Below are 15,931 nucleotides of genomic sequence, written 5' to 3'. Positions count from 1 at the left end.
TTTTGCTTTTTGGTTCGAAGAAAACGTCGATGTCGCAAACTTCAAACGGGGGTTTCTCAAGATAAAAGTCTGCTCTATCGCGTGGTATAGTTCGATTTTCCGCTGGACCCTAATTTTTTGAGATAAATTGAAAAATATCCTCAAAAATTGGTGCAAAAGTGGCGTCTCTCCGTCTTTAATCATTGTTTAAACATGTTTAAACAATCATAATGTATTAATATTGGATATCATTGTATTCGGGAAAGTCTACAGAATCTTTTTCTGTAAAGAACAATTCAACGTCTTTTATAATAACATCACAATATTTGTTTAAAGTTGAAAAATATGTTTTTTTTTCAAAGCCATGTTTTTCAAAAACTGTGCGTATAGGAGAAAAATTAAGGACAGATTCGGAATCAGCGCAAAAAACTCTATAAGAAGGACCCAACAGTATATTGAAAACAAATTTGGTGTTGGACAGTGTTATTTACTTCTGAACTTTTAAGCGTTCGACAGATGGGAACTGTCCGGATGGGAAGGTGTCAATAATAATAAATGAAAGCAAGGTAATAAGATTAATTCACGTTGTTTAGTTTTGAAGTACTTTATTTTTGTGGATTAGGTTTTAGGCGCGAAGCGGATTGAGGATTGGACATAACATAAATGAGAATCGTAATGTATGAAAGTCGTTCTATACGCCATGATGTTTATGTTTGACTGCGGCGCGGCGCGGCGCGAGCAAGAGTCGAGAGAACGAAGGAGTGTATTGTGAGACATTAGAGAGTATATACGTGCGTTATTGAGAGTATAAACAGTGAGAGTAAGAGAGTGTAAGAGAGACAGACGGTGCGTTGTGCGAGAACACGTGTCGCGAGACAATATTATATTATAACTCACAGCATTTATTCAATATCTTCTTAGTATTTAAATATACAATTCTTTGTCCATCCACGAGTTAATTTATTGTGATCCACCCACAATTTTCTCATGGCAGTCGCATTATATAAATTTAGGATACACAACAGACATTCCAATAAATAGTGCCTGAAGGTTTTCTTCGATAAGCTGCCATCATTTGAATCATATCCAATGCCTTAACCTATGCGTCTGCACTTTCGCTATAAAGGCAAAATAAATGCGTGGACATTAGTATTCTTTCTACATACTGTATAGATAAATATATAATATATCGAACAGTTAAATATGAATTTACCCGGCATGTATGCCCTACTGGTGCAGAACAGTTGCATGGAACGTGCTGAAAAGACACTTACATTATTGCAACAATAGATTAATCATAAATATCATTTAATAATTATGCATCAGTCTCACCTCTGCAACTGCCACCCAGAAATATCCCAGAATTACAACGAGATAAACGAGTAACAAAGCGGAAGGAATACTTTTGAACATGTTTGCAGTAATGTAGTCACTGAAATGACGACTAGAATGGTTTTTTGAAAATGCGTGAATATTTGTCTGCTGCTGTTTATATATGGTATTTCGTCCGATCATTACCATGTTATGTTCAAATATAATTACAAATATACTGCGCACGCAATGCACAATTGGCTAGACTCATGCAGTCACGGTGTGTGATTATTTGTCGTGATTGTCTTAAACCAGAACCGTCCATTTTGTTTGCAAGCAGCGTCACAACACTCATAAAGATTCTTGACGTTGAAATTATCCGTTTTGATTACATACAATTTTTCTTTTTGACACACACATTACGTCCTTGATATATTTTTCTAAATGCATGTTAAACAAGTATGAAGTCTTCGAGTTCTGAAGAAAATTTTGAATCCTTAGAATGACGATCGTCGAATGTAAACACATTATTTAACTGATCATCATTATGATTTGAATTATTCCCAATTCCTCCAAAGACTTTCAGCTTCAGGACTGGCCTTTGGCTATACAGGAAAAGTAAATGTGCGAACATTAGTTGAACTGAAATTAGTTGAACTACGGAAAGTTGCGCTTCGCTGCTCATAGCGCACTTAAACTCGGCAAGCGCGCTGAGCTAGGGGCTGACCAGTGGTCATCCATCTGGCCCACTTTAAACAGTCGGAAAGTTGACCTTTTCTTTATGTGATGGTAATCCGCTTTATATGTAACACGGGGTGGGCCAAGGGGAGTGCAATAATACTTTCTTTGTTTACCCTTGGCCCACCTTCAGTGGCTACTAGCGAGCACTAATCGAAACACACAGTTTCTATTTCGGAGTACTTGTCCATTCAATGAACACAACAATTTTTATTTCTGAATTTCTAATTGTTTACTTCTGAACTTTTAAGCGTTCGACAGATGGGAACTGTCCGGATGGGAAGATGTCAATAATAATAAATGAAAGCAAAGTTATAAGATTAATTCACGTTGTTTAGTTTTGAAGTACTTTATTTTCTCATGGCAGTCGCATTAAATTTAGGACACACAACAGACATTCCAGTACACAGTGCCTGAAGGTTTTCTTCGATAAGCTGCCATCATTTGAATCGTATCCAATTCCTTAACCTCTGGGTCTGCACTTTCGCTATAAAGGCAAAATAAATGCGTGGACATTAGTATTCTGTCTACATACTGTATAGATAAATATATAATATATTGAACAGTTAAATATGAATTTACCCGACATGCAGCCCCTACTGGTGCATTACAACTGCATGAAATGGGCTGAAAAGACACTTTCATTATTGCAACAATATACCATATTAATCATAAATATCATTTAATAACTATCAGTCTCACCTCTGCAACTGCCACCCAGAAATATCCCAGGATTACAACGAGATAAACGGGTAACAAAGCGGAACGAATACTTGTGAACATGTTTGCAGTAATGAAGTCACTGAAATGACAAATAGAATGGTTTTTTGAAGATACGTGAATATTTGTCTGCTGCTGTTTATATATGGTATTCCTTCCGATCATTGCCATGTTATGTTCGAATATAATTGCAAATGCAAATACTGCGCACGCAATACGTATTTGGCTAGATTCATTCAGTCACGATGTGTGATTAATTTGTCGTGACTGTCTTACACCAGAACCGTCCATTTTGTTTGCAAGCAGCGTCGCGACACTCATAAAGTGTCTTTTAATACCGTAACGTAACTGACGTTCAAATCATTCGTTTCGATTAAATACAATTTTTCTTTTTGACACATTACGTCCTCGATATATCTTTCTTAATGCATGTTAAACAAGTATGAAGTCTTCGAGTTCTGAAGAAAATTTTGCATTGTTTAGAATGTCGATCGTCGAATGTTAACACATTATTTATCTGCGATTATTCCATACATTTTGTAATTCTGTGGCTCATGGCTTGTGATTTTTTAACAGATATTTTAACAGCAACAGAAACTTTAATCATAAACCAACACAATTCACTCTCGATAACGTAATCTCATAATTTCGTTTCGGATTATAGGGTAAAAGAAGATTTTTAATCTTCCATTTGACACAGAAATAATAATAGTACATAATTAAAATGACTAGAACATGATTACTTTTATCTTGTATGCATTTTACTTTATTTTGGTTAGGGGTACAGAATGTTAATTGTTGTCGCCGCGGTGGCAGACCATGTTTACATTTCAGTAACATTATCAACCACTAGTTGCAACCACTAGTGTCTTCATTGCATTGAAACTGATAAACAATTCCATAGAAATGGTTATTATCGGTAGTTATGCAATAAATCCTCTATAGTCGCGAATGCCTCAGGGAGGTTCGTGTGCAAAGTTCATAGACGGACACTATTTTTTTGAGCTTCAAAGACCGAGCCGAACATAAAGAAGGACAGCACTTGTAAAGAGAGAAGAAGAGGAGAAGAAGAGAGAAGAAGAGAAGGAGAGAATTTCTAAAGAACTTCGAGGAGTTCGGTACCATCATTTCTTCTTCTTAACTGACTTATGTTTGATTTATAAATTAGTCTTATAGTTAGCGCAATATCTCTCACTGTTTCTTTTTCAAAGCGTATGTGGTCCTAGGGGATGAATACGGTGGTGTCGAAAATAATGTCTACAGAAGGAATACTTCTGCTAATGTTTCACTGGATGAAAATTGTAGACGTAATTGCATGTTATAATAAAGGAATGCTACAGTGAAATTCTTGACAAGTCTTTCTTTTTTCTTCCAATCCTGCATAAATCTTGCATAGCATTTTATAAGAATATATAATTTTTATAGCAGACCGCGATTTCGTAGAATGCATTAGAATTTGAGCATTGCAAGTGAAGTCCATTGCATATGACATGAAAATGTAGAATATCCGCCACTGATACAAACTGGTAGATCAGTGATAACTTCATTTTGGGTACTTCCAATGTGTCAGTCACGAAAGGCTGCGTTTACTGTTAAAACGTGGTCAGATACAGCATATATGACATTATTTAACGTCTTTCGATATCATTTACGATAGAATTATTGCCAGCATGTGTATATAAAGGAGAATACGGAAACTAGCTGAAACGCAAGTGTTTGAACTCAAGCAATCATGAACTACAAGCTCAGTCTTCTGTTTATATTTGTTTCCGTAATATGCGGGATTGGAAATTGCATGGCAGAACCTGAAGTAAGAGACGAAATCTCTTTAATTTATTTATTTTAACACGTGCTAATTATATTGTATTCAATCTGTGCTATACATATACGGATTTGTTAAGGAACCAGACACATGCAAAATTATAACGAAGTGCTACCATGAAGTATAAACATATGTGTCCGGTACCGATTATTATCTTTTACTAATTAGATTACATTTTATTGAAATTCTCTTTCTTCTGTGCGTTTGAAACGATACCTCAACATGATGAGACAGTAAATACTCATTTGCTGTTCAACAGCCGCGTTCTGCTCGGACAGTAGTCGTAGAGTATCGCCGGCACAGTTTAAAGGCCCGCGTGTTCTCACAATGTACTGCCAATTAAAAATGCTTTATTGTTCGTTACATATTTTTTATGGGACTTTCACTAATTTATTTCTGGCATTTTTCTGATAAAAATAAGACCAACACGATACAATTTCAACTGTATTTAGTGGTTTAATCGGCGATGAAAGTTTCGTTCGGAAGGAAGGACAGCGTATGGGAAAGAAAGAGACAGTCCCCGTCGCCGGCACAGTTCAAAGAATGTCCCATACGCTGTTCTTCGTTACGCTCGAAACTTTCATCGTTGATTAAACCACTAAATACAATTGAAATTATATAGAAGGTACATTATATGTAGTATGTTGACACTAGAAATACGGATACAGCGAGAAAAAACAATTTCATTTACGGGAATATGATTTCTTCTATATTCTATGGAATGTGATTGACTCTATAGACACCGATGCACGCGACACTGTTCTATGTACGAAACAGTTGCGCGTAAAAACTAATCGTCATGACCGAGTTTTCAAGTTAGAACACAAGGAATGTTACGTGAAATAGTGGATGTAGCGTAATCAGAGAACCAATGCATGTAACGTGTTTTAATGATATTTTTACGACTCGAATGTTTATAACGTGTGCACATATTTGTCTTAGCCCATCGCAAGGCCTATCCCGCCACGGCTCCTTGGCTAATTTGCTGCCGAGAGGTGCGAAAAACTGTTATTTCATATTTCAAGAAATTATTATATTTGATTACATTTCATAATTCTTCCAGGCTCGATACCGTAAGGCGTAAGGACAAATCAATGGAGTTTGAAGAAACTAACGTTCGATAATGTCAACGCTGTAATGCCAACTATATTATTCATTGTGGCAATGAGATGCAACGGGAAATAAAATAAATATATACATAGAATTCTAATCGCTAGCATTAATTACAATATCCTCTGTCCTTCTTGCAATCCACATACATAATAGTTATACAGGAAATTGTAGACAATTGTTCATCAAGTTTTTGAATTATGCAGAATTCTTATATCTGTTTCTGCAGAATTATCGACGTCCCTCGTGACTATGTTATCTGGTTAGAATATTTTAATTTAGCTGAATATATATATGTATATAGTTGCTGTATATAACGAAGCAAAATATACACATATTCAAATCTGTAAAAAACCACGCACAGCAATATGTCTCAGCCAACGAATTGCGGTTTCTTCGTTTTAGCAGTAGTTTTATCATCATTTTACGCTATATCCGCTCCAGAAGTAATAAATTAATTTTAACACGAAATTTTGCGATTATTGAAACTTTGAAGGTTTGCCATTTTTAAATAAATCTAATCGTCTTATTTCTATAATAGTTAGTTAACATACAGTGACTCCCATTAATATTCGGACGCTCTAAAAAACGTTGATATCGATTTGAACTTTTTTGGGAAGCTAGAGCAATTAGTTTACTACAGGATGCGAAAAGAAATTTTTTCAAAAATTGCGTTTGGTCGGAATTGTAGAGAAAATACTAAAAGTTGCATTTTACAACTTATTTATGCGGGGCTATACTGAAATTTTAACAAATACGTTTTATAAATCTATTCCAATTATATGCACTGTGAAAGTTTCATAGAAACCGGTTAATGCGGGAACAAACGACAGGCATTGAAAGATGTAAGGATCCTTAGAATTACTGCAGTTGGAGGCCGAAAATCATGAAAAACTGCAATTTTTACCATCTTTAAACGTATGGTAGCATGGTAGCACAGTTCGAACACTTGCGTTTCAGCTAGTTTCCGTATTCTCCTTTATATACACGTGATTGCAATGATTCTATCGTAAATGATATCGAAAGGAGTTAAATAATGTCATATAAGCTGTATCTGACCACGTTTTAACAGTAAACACAGCCTTTCGTGACTGACACATTGGAAGTACTCAAAATGAAGTTATCACTGTTCTACCAGATTTTATCAGTGGCGGATATTCTACATTTTCATGCCATATGCAATAGACTTCACTTGCAATACTCAAATTCTAATGCATTCTACGACATCGCGGTGTGCTATAAAAATTATATATTTTTATAAATTGCTATACAAGATTTATGCAGGATTGGAAGAAAAAAGTAATACTTGTCAAAAATTTCACTGTAGCATTCCTTTATTATCACATGCAATTACGTCTACAATTTTCATCCAGTGAAACAGTAGCAGAAATATTCTTTCTGTAGACATTATTATCGACACAACCGTATTCATCCCCTAGGACCACATACGCTCTGAAAAAGAAACGGTGAGAAATATTGTGCTAACTATAAGACTAATTTATAAATCAAACACGAGTCAGTTAAGAAGAAGAAATAATTGTACCGGACACATATTTTTGTATTTCTCGCTGGTGCAATGGCCCTTGTTTATAATTCTGCATGCCGGTGGTTCCTTAACACAAATTACGAACAATGTATAACATGTACAATTACTACAACATTACCACATACGATACATAAATTGAGTAAAGATTTTTCTCTTACATATACTGCCAATGCCACATGATTCCATGACAGTAAAATTAGAGAGACAAATAAAAGTATGAAATTGAGTTTGAAATTCATGATTCCTTGAGTTGACTCCCTTGCGTTTTCACTAGTGAACTGCACCTATGCTTGCGAATCCCGCTTATATATGTATAATGTATATGCTTACCGCAATTTCAAACAGTCGCGTACGAACTTAAAAAATGTAATATATGGTTTATATGACCACGTTTTAATAATAAATATTAACTATCGTGACCAACGTAACAGAAGCTGTATTTTATATGACAGTATGTATTGTGAAACGTGTTACTGTAAAAATGATAATGTCCAAGTTGCAATTTCTTTTTTTCTACGATTCTTAGTGTTTAGTAAAATTTTTTAAACCCGAAATAATAGTTTCCTGCTACTTTTGGAAACAGGTCATGCTTTTCATGCTGTAACGTAGTTTTAATTTAGTGTGAAATGGTTTGACTAGAACCAGTCCGGAATAAAATACAAGTTTCTTTGAATTAAGATTTATATTTTACAGGGTGACAAGAAATAACGGAGTTAAACATTTCTTATTATAATTCTGTCAAATCGACGAATTTTGAAAAACCAAATAATAACAATCATAACATGGACCTTTAGTATTCATATATTTAAGAAGTTTCGAAATGGCCACCCTTTGCGCCGATACAGAGGCTCAAACGTGTCCTGAAATTTTCGGCAATGGGCCGCAGCTCTTCTGGCGTCATTCGGTTCCACTCCTGGTACAGAGATTTTTTCAATGACTCCAAATTTTTATGGGGCCGAGCACAGGCCCTGGCCTCCAAAATCGAGCACACGCTGTATTCCATCGGGTTGAGATTCGGTGAGTACGGCGGCCATTCCTCAGATGTGATGAAACCTGGAAAATGGGCTTTGCACCACTCCTGAGTCGTTTTCGCCCTGTGGGCCGGCGCGGAATCCTGCTGTAACGTCCATTCCGGATCGCCGAGGTGCTGTTGGGCCCACAGAAGTACAACGGCTTCGAGAATGTCCCGTCGATACACTTCTTGGTTGATTTTGACCCCTTGATCCACGAAAACCGTAGCAAATCCCATTTTCCAGGTTTCATCACATCTGTGGAATGGCCGCCGTACTCACCGGATCTCAACTCTGAGCTCCAGCGTTTGGTCGATTTTGGAGGCCAGGGCCTGTGCTCAGCCCCATAAAAGTTTCGAGGCGCTGAAAACATTTCTGCGCCGGGTGTGGGACCGAATGACGCTAGAGGAGCTGCGGCCCACAGCCGAAAATTTCAAAACGCGTTTGAGCTCTGAATCGGCTCAAAGGGTGGCCACTTCGAAACTTCTTAAATATATGAATACTAAAGATCTATGTTATGGTTGTTACCATTTGGTTTTTCAAAATTAGTCGATTTGACAGAATTATAATAAGAAATGTTTAACTCCGTTATTTCTTGTCAGACCTGTAGTTCTACACAAACAAATGTTTCATTTTCTTATGGTATACAATCTCCATTTCAAGCTTCAATTGAATTGCTGCGCTGTTTCTTTACATTGGAATTTACACAACAGTTTACACTTTACGTCTCTGAGCAATTAAAATTTTTGTTTTTTTTAGCAACAGAGGGAGTCGCAAAAAATTAAAAGTAGAGGGCCCACTCTAAATATCGTTTCTCTGTATTTTTTATATTACAATTTTAATATTCGAGCACAATGTAGCACAAACAGGCAATTTTCTTCTCTTCTCAAATGCTTTATCTTCAACTTTCCTTGTGCATCACGTCATAGAACAAAATCAATAAGGAATAAAAGCAATGGAAGATGAGATGTGAAGGATTCTTGCAGTAGGGATTTAGACTACAGATCATATTTTAGGTCTCTCTGGTTTTACATCAATTAATAATTTATTCGCTCATAGTATTCAGGTTCCTAATACACGTTACAGATGTTAACATATGCAGTGCAATTCTCTTCGATACGCTGCCATATCTGGTTCATATTCAATTCCTTAACCGCATTGGCGCTGGAAAGAAAATGAAGGCAACATGAAGATTACTATTCCTTACATATGAATTATACTAAATTAGTATAGTATGTTAAGTATTCATGTGTAGAGTATACTAAATGATTATTATAGAATTTTACCCGACATCGCCGTCCTACTGGTGCACTACAGTCGCACCCAAATGCCTAAAGAGATACATAGCGTTATTGTAATCATATTTCAATTATTAATATTTAAAAGTTGAAGTATAAGTGTACTACACTCACCTCTGCAGCTGCTGTCCAGAAATATCCCAACACTAAAAGAAGGGAAACAGGCAAGAAAACTAAGCGAACTACGTTGGACATGTTCGTTACTGTATCTTTTAAGTTTTACTTAATACTCTTGAATATTTTTGCACCGTTATTTATATATACCTCCTGACTAACATTTGACTACGCAAAATGAATTTTTCGTGACTGTCTTACAGCAAAATCGTCGATTTCGAACCTATAACATCACGACGCTCATAAAGTTTCTTTTAATGCCATGCACTTCTAATTTCAACATTACTGATAACAACATTGCATAACAGAAAGCCATCGTGGACAGCAGCAATTAATAGCAATGTTCTATATCATTTGGTGTTAAAGTATGGACGTGATAGCATAAATTTATATGAGGCAAACTATATTGTTGTTACACACAACCCTATCTATATTTTACATTTGGTAAATAAAGCTACAATATTGTTCTCGAAAAAAATTTTTTTTATTATGTTAATGTTCTTTCCATTTATTTTCTCTGCAGTAAATTGCTTCCATTAGTGTCATATTCGAATTGTTCAACCATTATGTTTGCACACCATCTACAAGCCAGAAAAAAATGTTTAGATATGTTGAGTAGTTATGTATACAGCATATTCAATAACTACATATATATGACTTTACCCGACACATGAGGGATCTAGGCTTTTTACAGTTGCATCCGGGAGGAATCTGGAAAGATGTAAAAACATCATTGAAATGGTACATATTAATAATATGACATTCATCATGAATATATAATAGTAAAATATTCAACATTATCCACTCAATAAGCAATCGAATATTTGTGAGCTTTAAATGTACTCAACAAAACCATTTCAAATGAGGAAATTAAATAATTAGAATTTATATGCGCATGAATTCTTACCGCAGTTGCTTCAGTTGACATAGTATAAAGTGTTGTCAGAAAAATTACGGACACAAAAAGGAATGCGATGTTGATTGCCTTGAACATGATGCTGTATGTAGATTTTTCAATCCATTAATATTAACAAACAGTTTTGTTCCTTATATACCCGCCACAGGCACGAACTTCCTACTATTAAAATTTTAATCGCATTTTAAAATAGTGTTTTGTGGCAGCGTTAAAAACTTGCCATCCATATTTAAATTTATCATTTTTCGACTGGGTATTACATAAAAACTGAATTGGAAAGACATTTATATTACATTACATATATATTCATTATTCATATAAGAATTATTATACATTATACACACTTTGGTATGTTGGAAACGCATAGGAATAATGAGAAAAATTTATATAAACACAGCTGTTATGGATTACCCATAATTAGTAGCGTGTACTGTACAGCAATTACAATGTTAATGAACCACATTATTCCAACAGTTTACGTTTGTTATCACAAGAATCCCATCTCTAGAAAGCCATAGTTTGTGAGAAAGATTACATGTGGAAGTTTGAAACATTTTATCACTGTAAGTCGTGACAGCGTGAATTTATGTGAAAAACATTATCATTGTCACGTTTTTCTGATATTCATGACACAATCTGTGCATGTTGCAAAAACGCGTTTTAAATTCACCGATATAAATTACAACATTTCCCGCGGATAAATTGCGCAATTTAATAAAAACTTCATAATGCAGTCATATATGTACTTGATAATATAAAGAAATTTCCTAGTTAACCTTCGGATGGTGTGTGTTGGGTACACTATCCTTTTGCACTCCGAAATATTTAATTATCAATCTCGATATCGTTTCCCATACGATACTGTTGCGAAAAATGACACAACTCTTAAATAGTCACTATGAGGATGCAGAAGTGCTTCCCAACTAAGTATGAAAATGTTTTATGTCACTTTGTTACTAACAACATAATAATTATTTGACTCTTATTTGTTTATTAGGCCCGAGACCTTACAAGTCCACAAATTATTCCCTTCCCTAAATGTATTAAAAAGCAAGAATGGAATTTGGTTTTATTTTGTGTGTATTACCATCGTTTTGATATACATAATATCTGCATCATAGGTTTCTAGTAATTTATAGAAAAAGAATAAATTACATATAATATATAAAACAACAGTGGAGTTTATTAACTATTACCTTCATAGCGCGGTCACGAAAAGTGCATTTTAATGTTTAAACGTTTGTGCCGACATGTATATATGTAGCAGTAAAGTGTACATCGAATAATAGAAGAGCCAACAATTCTACAAAGGAACAATGTTTGGAAAAATGAAGATTGCTGTTGTTGCACTTTCAGTGCTATTGATGTCATCGTTGTATTTTACGCCCTCTGAAGCGGTGAGGAATTAATATAACATGTGCAGCACGCGATTCTGAAATATTTGATATTTACAATATTTCTAATTCATTGAATTTGTTCTTCTTTGAATTGTTATCAGGCCAGAGACCGTAGAGAGGCACAAGTATTTATACCGCGCCTTGGCTGATCATAGAATCACAGAGCACAAGTGACATTTCATAATGTAACAGAAATTGAGAGAGATTTCAAATAAACTAAATAAAATATATTTACGAACTATAAACTTTTTCCTTCTTCAGATTACTTTCTAAGATATTTATTGGCTTCATTGTTTACAAAATGTAATATCTATTACCTAATAATATATACGGAATCAATGTTTTTTCTTTTGAGGCTTTGTTTTCGAGGAAATCTTGCCGTAAGTGTATCATTAATAAACTGTCTGTAGAACTATTTCTAAGGAACTTTAAGGAGTTAAAAGAAAGGGTAATATAATTCATGCTAGCAATTGGAAGCTTATATTTTATTTCCCATAAGGTTACATTGTGGACGTTGTTCATCACTTTTTCGAATTATGATTTCTTTTTCTGTAGAATTGTCGACGTGTTCCTTGTGACTATGTTATCTGGTTAGAATTTTTTAGTGCTGAATATAGCTCGCGCATGTGCTGTATATAAAGAAGCAAAATGTGCACGTACTCAAATCTGTAAAAAACCACGCACAGCAACATGTCTCAACCAATGAATCGCGGTTTCCTGGTTTTAGCTATACATATAACGGTCCCATGGAAATCACCGACACAGATTTCTCCGACATTTCATTAATTTTTTATTAATTAATTAATTAATGTGGATTGAATGAAAATCAGTGAGAAAACGAAATATGAAACCGAGTGTTCTTGAATGAATTAGTTAATAAATAAAAAATTAATGAAATGTTGTCGGTGAAAACCGTGTCGGAGAAATCTGTGTCGATGATTACCATGGGACCACCTATATAACTATTATGTGGATTGCAAGAAGGATAGAGGAAATTGTAATTAATGCTAGCGATTAGAATTCTATATTTATTTTATTTCCCGTTGCATCATTGCCACAATGAATAATATAGTTAGCATTACTGCGTTGACATTATCGAACGTTAGTTTCTTCAAACTCCATTGATTTGTCCTTACGCCTTATGGGATCGAGCCTGGAAGAATTATGAAATGTAATCAAATATAATAATTTCTTGAAATATGAAATAACAGTTTTTCGCACCTCTCGGCAGCAAATTATACATGGAGCCATGGCGGAAGACGCCTTTTGATGGGCTAAGACAAATATGTGCACACGTTATAAACATTCCAGTCGTAAAAATATCATTAAAACACGTTACATGCATTAGTTCTCTGATTATGCTACTTCCACTCTTTTACGCAACATTTATTGTGTTCTAACTTGATAACTCGGCCACGAAGAATAGTTTTTACGCGCAACTATTTCGTATATAGAACAGTGTCGCGTGCATCGCTGTCTACAGTGTCAAACTTTCCATAGAAGCAATCATGTTCCCGAAAATGAATTTGTTTTTTCTCACTGTGTCCGTATTTTTAGTGTTAACGTACTATATTGTACCCTCTAAAGCGGTAAGCAAGTGATATTCAATAACTAAAATGACACAGCAAATATCAGCCGTAATCAAAAACTTTCGTGCAAAAACCGGGTACAAAAGATTCTCAGTACAAAGCACAATAATCATGTTATATTGGTTTTAGGGAAATGGCACATCGAATGACGATTTCGTACGCTTTGGATAATTACAGTCACGACGTAAAGCCCCATCTATATCGTAACAAACAATCAAGAATATGATTGAATTTTATATAAATATGTTATTTCCAATCTATTAAAGTTATTAAAGAAAGTAAGAACTTCCCAAATGGTTTGTACTTCTTGTAACAGATGTGAATAAAAATGTGAATAAAGATCTGCAGTTTGGTAATCACCCCACGCTTCGGCTCGAACTTTCCTTAACCACAATAAATAGTCCATTCGAAGGAAAAGGCTCTTAATCGTTGCGAAGCCAGCGATTCAACGGCACCGTCTACCCCCTGCTTTCTTCGTAATAGAAAATCTAAATTCATTGTGTAGAATATTAAATATCCCGGACGACTTGAGGTAGCAGCGTGATGCAGATCGCGGGTATGAAATTACTATTCCAATTGCATCTTTCCACAGAGGTAACGGCCCGGCTACGGGTGTGCGGAAAAGGGTTAAGTCAGCTGGAAAGCTTAATTTGTCGGAGATAGTAAAATCCGGGGGCGCGATAAATATTTATAAAGCGCATTAATGTTAAAGAATATTCATGAAATTCTTGGCAAGCACAACGTCGCGTTGGGACATTCGTATTTCTGTTCGTACGTCCGACACCGTCCGTTCCCAAGAAAACAGAAGTAATATGCCCGGGGGAAACCGTGGCCAGATGTTAGTCGCGCGCCGATGCAACTTGTAATCTTCGTTATTCCGCGATGCGATTCGCCTCATTTCGCGAAAAGGAAAGTCGGCCATCGCGAACTTAACTCGCAGAATTACCGGAAACTAGGATAACCGGGTCGATAGCTAGCGAAATGAAACGCTCATACTCGCGACAGAGAAATGGAAGCCGAATGGGGAGGTGAGCGCCTAATTAATAAAGAGGAAACGCCCTAGACTTCTTGGTCTCGTCACATTCTGACTAATATTTAAATATACAGGGTGCCCCCCCCCCCAAAATTCCTTCAACAGCCGGAAGTGGGAGGTTCCTGAGATCATTTTAAGTAATATTTTCCTTTGCAAAAATGTTCTCCGCGACTTTGTTTCGGAGTTATTAACGAAAAACACGGACCAATCAGAGCGCGACCTAGACGCGAGTTGGCACAGTCGGCCAATAGACAGTAGGCGCGCCATGACTACTGTGCCAACTCGCGTCTAGGTCGTGCTGTGATTGGTCCGTGTTTTTCGTTAATAACTCCTAAACAAAGCCGCGGAGAACATTTTTGCAAAGGATAATATTGCTTCAAATGTTGAAGGAATTTTGGGACACCCTGTAGATTATCTCTTTTCTTTGATTCGCGTGCAACCGCATGCAACTTGTACAGAGCAACGTGAACAATTTCACTGTCTTATTTGCTATCATTCCTGTTCGTTTCTGCCAGCATGATAGTGGTTCCGCAAGTTGGACGGAATATTCTGATAAGAGAATGCCAGGAGAACGAAGCAGCATACTAACTTTTGATTTATGTATCTCCACGTCGAATGTTTGATGTATTGAATAGCAGCGAACAGTTGCTTTTCTGTTCCTTACATGTACAAATGCGACATAACATTTTCAACTTATAAAATGTACAGAAAAATATGAAGAATGTGTGGTTGCAGAATATTATATCGACTTGAAGCAAGAAATTTCAAATTCATATCAAAATATATATCATCATGTTGAGGTATTCGTTTCAAACGCACAGAAGAAAGAGAATTTCAATAAAATGTAATCTAATTAGTAAGAGATAATAATCAGTACCGGACACATATGTTTATATTTCATGGTAGCACTTCGTTATAATTTTGCTTGTCTCTGGTTCCCTAACAAATCCGTGCATGTACAGCACAGATTCAATACAATATAATTAGCACGTGTTAAAATGAATAAATTAAAGATATTTCGTCTCTTACTTCAGGTTCTGCCATGCAATTTCCAATCCCGCATATTACGGAAACAAATATAAACAGAAGACTGAGTTTGTAGTTCATGATTGCTTGAGTTCAAACACTTGTGTTTCCGCTAGTTTGCGTATTCTCCTTTATATACACACATGCCGGCAATAATTCTATCCTATATGATATCGAAAGGCGTTAAATAATGTCATACATGCTGTATCTGACCACGTTTTAACAGTAAATGCAGCCTTTCGAGACTGACACATTGGAGGCACTCAAAATGAAGTTATCACTGCTCTACCAGATTTTATCAGTGGTGGGTATTCTACATTTT

At 35.7% G+C, this 15,931-nt stretch overlaps 5 long non-coding RNA genes across 5 annotated transcripts; 1 reads left to right on the top strand and 4 right to left on the bottom strand.

Moving 5' to 3' along the window:
- Positions 1-4,462: 4,462 nt before the first annotated feature.
- LOC143208458 (uncharacterized) lies at positions 4,463-5,792 on the top strand. Its single transcript, XR_013008911.1, has 3 exons — positions 4,463-4,558; positions 5,513-5,565; positions 5,634-5,792. It is a non-coding gene; the product is annotated as an uncharacterized LOC143208458 (long non-coding RNA).
- Positions 5,793-6,997: 1,205 nt separating this feature from the next.
- Positions 6,998-7,521, bottom strand: LOC143207752 (uncharacterized). Its single transcript, XR_013008739.1, has 3 exons — positions 7,385-7,521; positions 7,224-7,292; positions 6,998-7,132 (listed from the first exon to the last, which is right to left on the bottom strand). It is a non-coding gene; the product is annotated as an uncharacterized LOC143207752 (long non-coding RNA).
- Positions 7,522-8,972: 1,451 nt separating this feature from the next.
- LOC143208462 (uncharacterized) lies at positions 8,973-9,845 on the bottom strand. Its single transcript, XR_013008914.1, has 3 exons — positions 9,649-9,845; positions 9,523-9,567; positions 8,973-9,400 (listed from the first exon to the last, which is right to left on the bottom strand). It is a non-coding gene; the product is annotated as an uncharacterized LOC143208462 (long non-coding RNA).
- Positions 9,846-10,021: 176 nt separating this feature from the next.
- LOC143207765 (uncharacterized) lies at positions 10,022-10,663 on the bottom strand. Its single transcript, XR_013008744.1, has 3 exons — positions 10,556-10,663; positions 10,312-10,359; positions 10,022-10,229 (listed from the first exon to the last, which is right to left on the bottom strand). It is a non-coding gene; the product is annotated as an uncharacterized LOC143207765 (long non-coding RNA).
- Positions 10,664-12,898: 2,235 nt separating this feature from the next.
- LOC143208374 (uncharacterized) lies at positions 12,899-15,899 on the bottom strand. The gene is made up of 3 exons (XR_013008898.1): positions 15,613-15,899; positions 13,183-13,235; positions 12,899-13,114 (listed from the first exon to the last, which is right to left on the bottom strand). It is a non-coding gene; the product is annotated as an uncharacterized LOC143208374 (long non-coding RNA).
- Positions 15,900-15,931: the final 32 nt, after the last annotated feature.

Source organism: Lasioglossum baleicum, chromosome 4 (assembly GCF_051020765.1).
Source record: "Lasioglossum baleicum chromosome 4, iyLasBale1, whole genome shotgun sequence".
In the NCBI taxonomy this organism is placed as follows: domain Eukaryota; kingdom Metazoa; phylum Arthropoda; class Insecta; order Hymenoptera; family Halictidae; genus Lasioglossum; species Lasioglossum baleicum.
The sequence above is the reverse complement of the archived record's forward strand: the minus strand, read 5'-3'. Positions and strand labels throughout refer to the sequence as shown.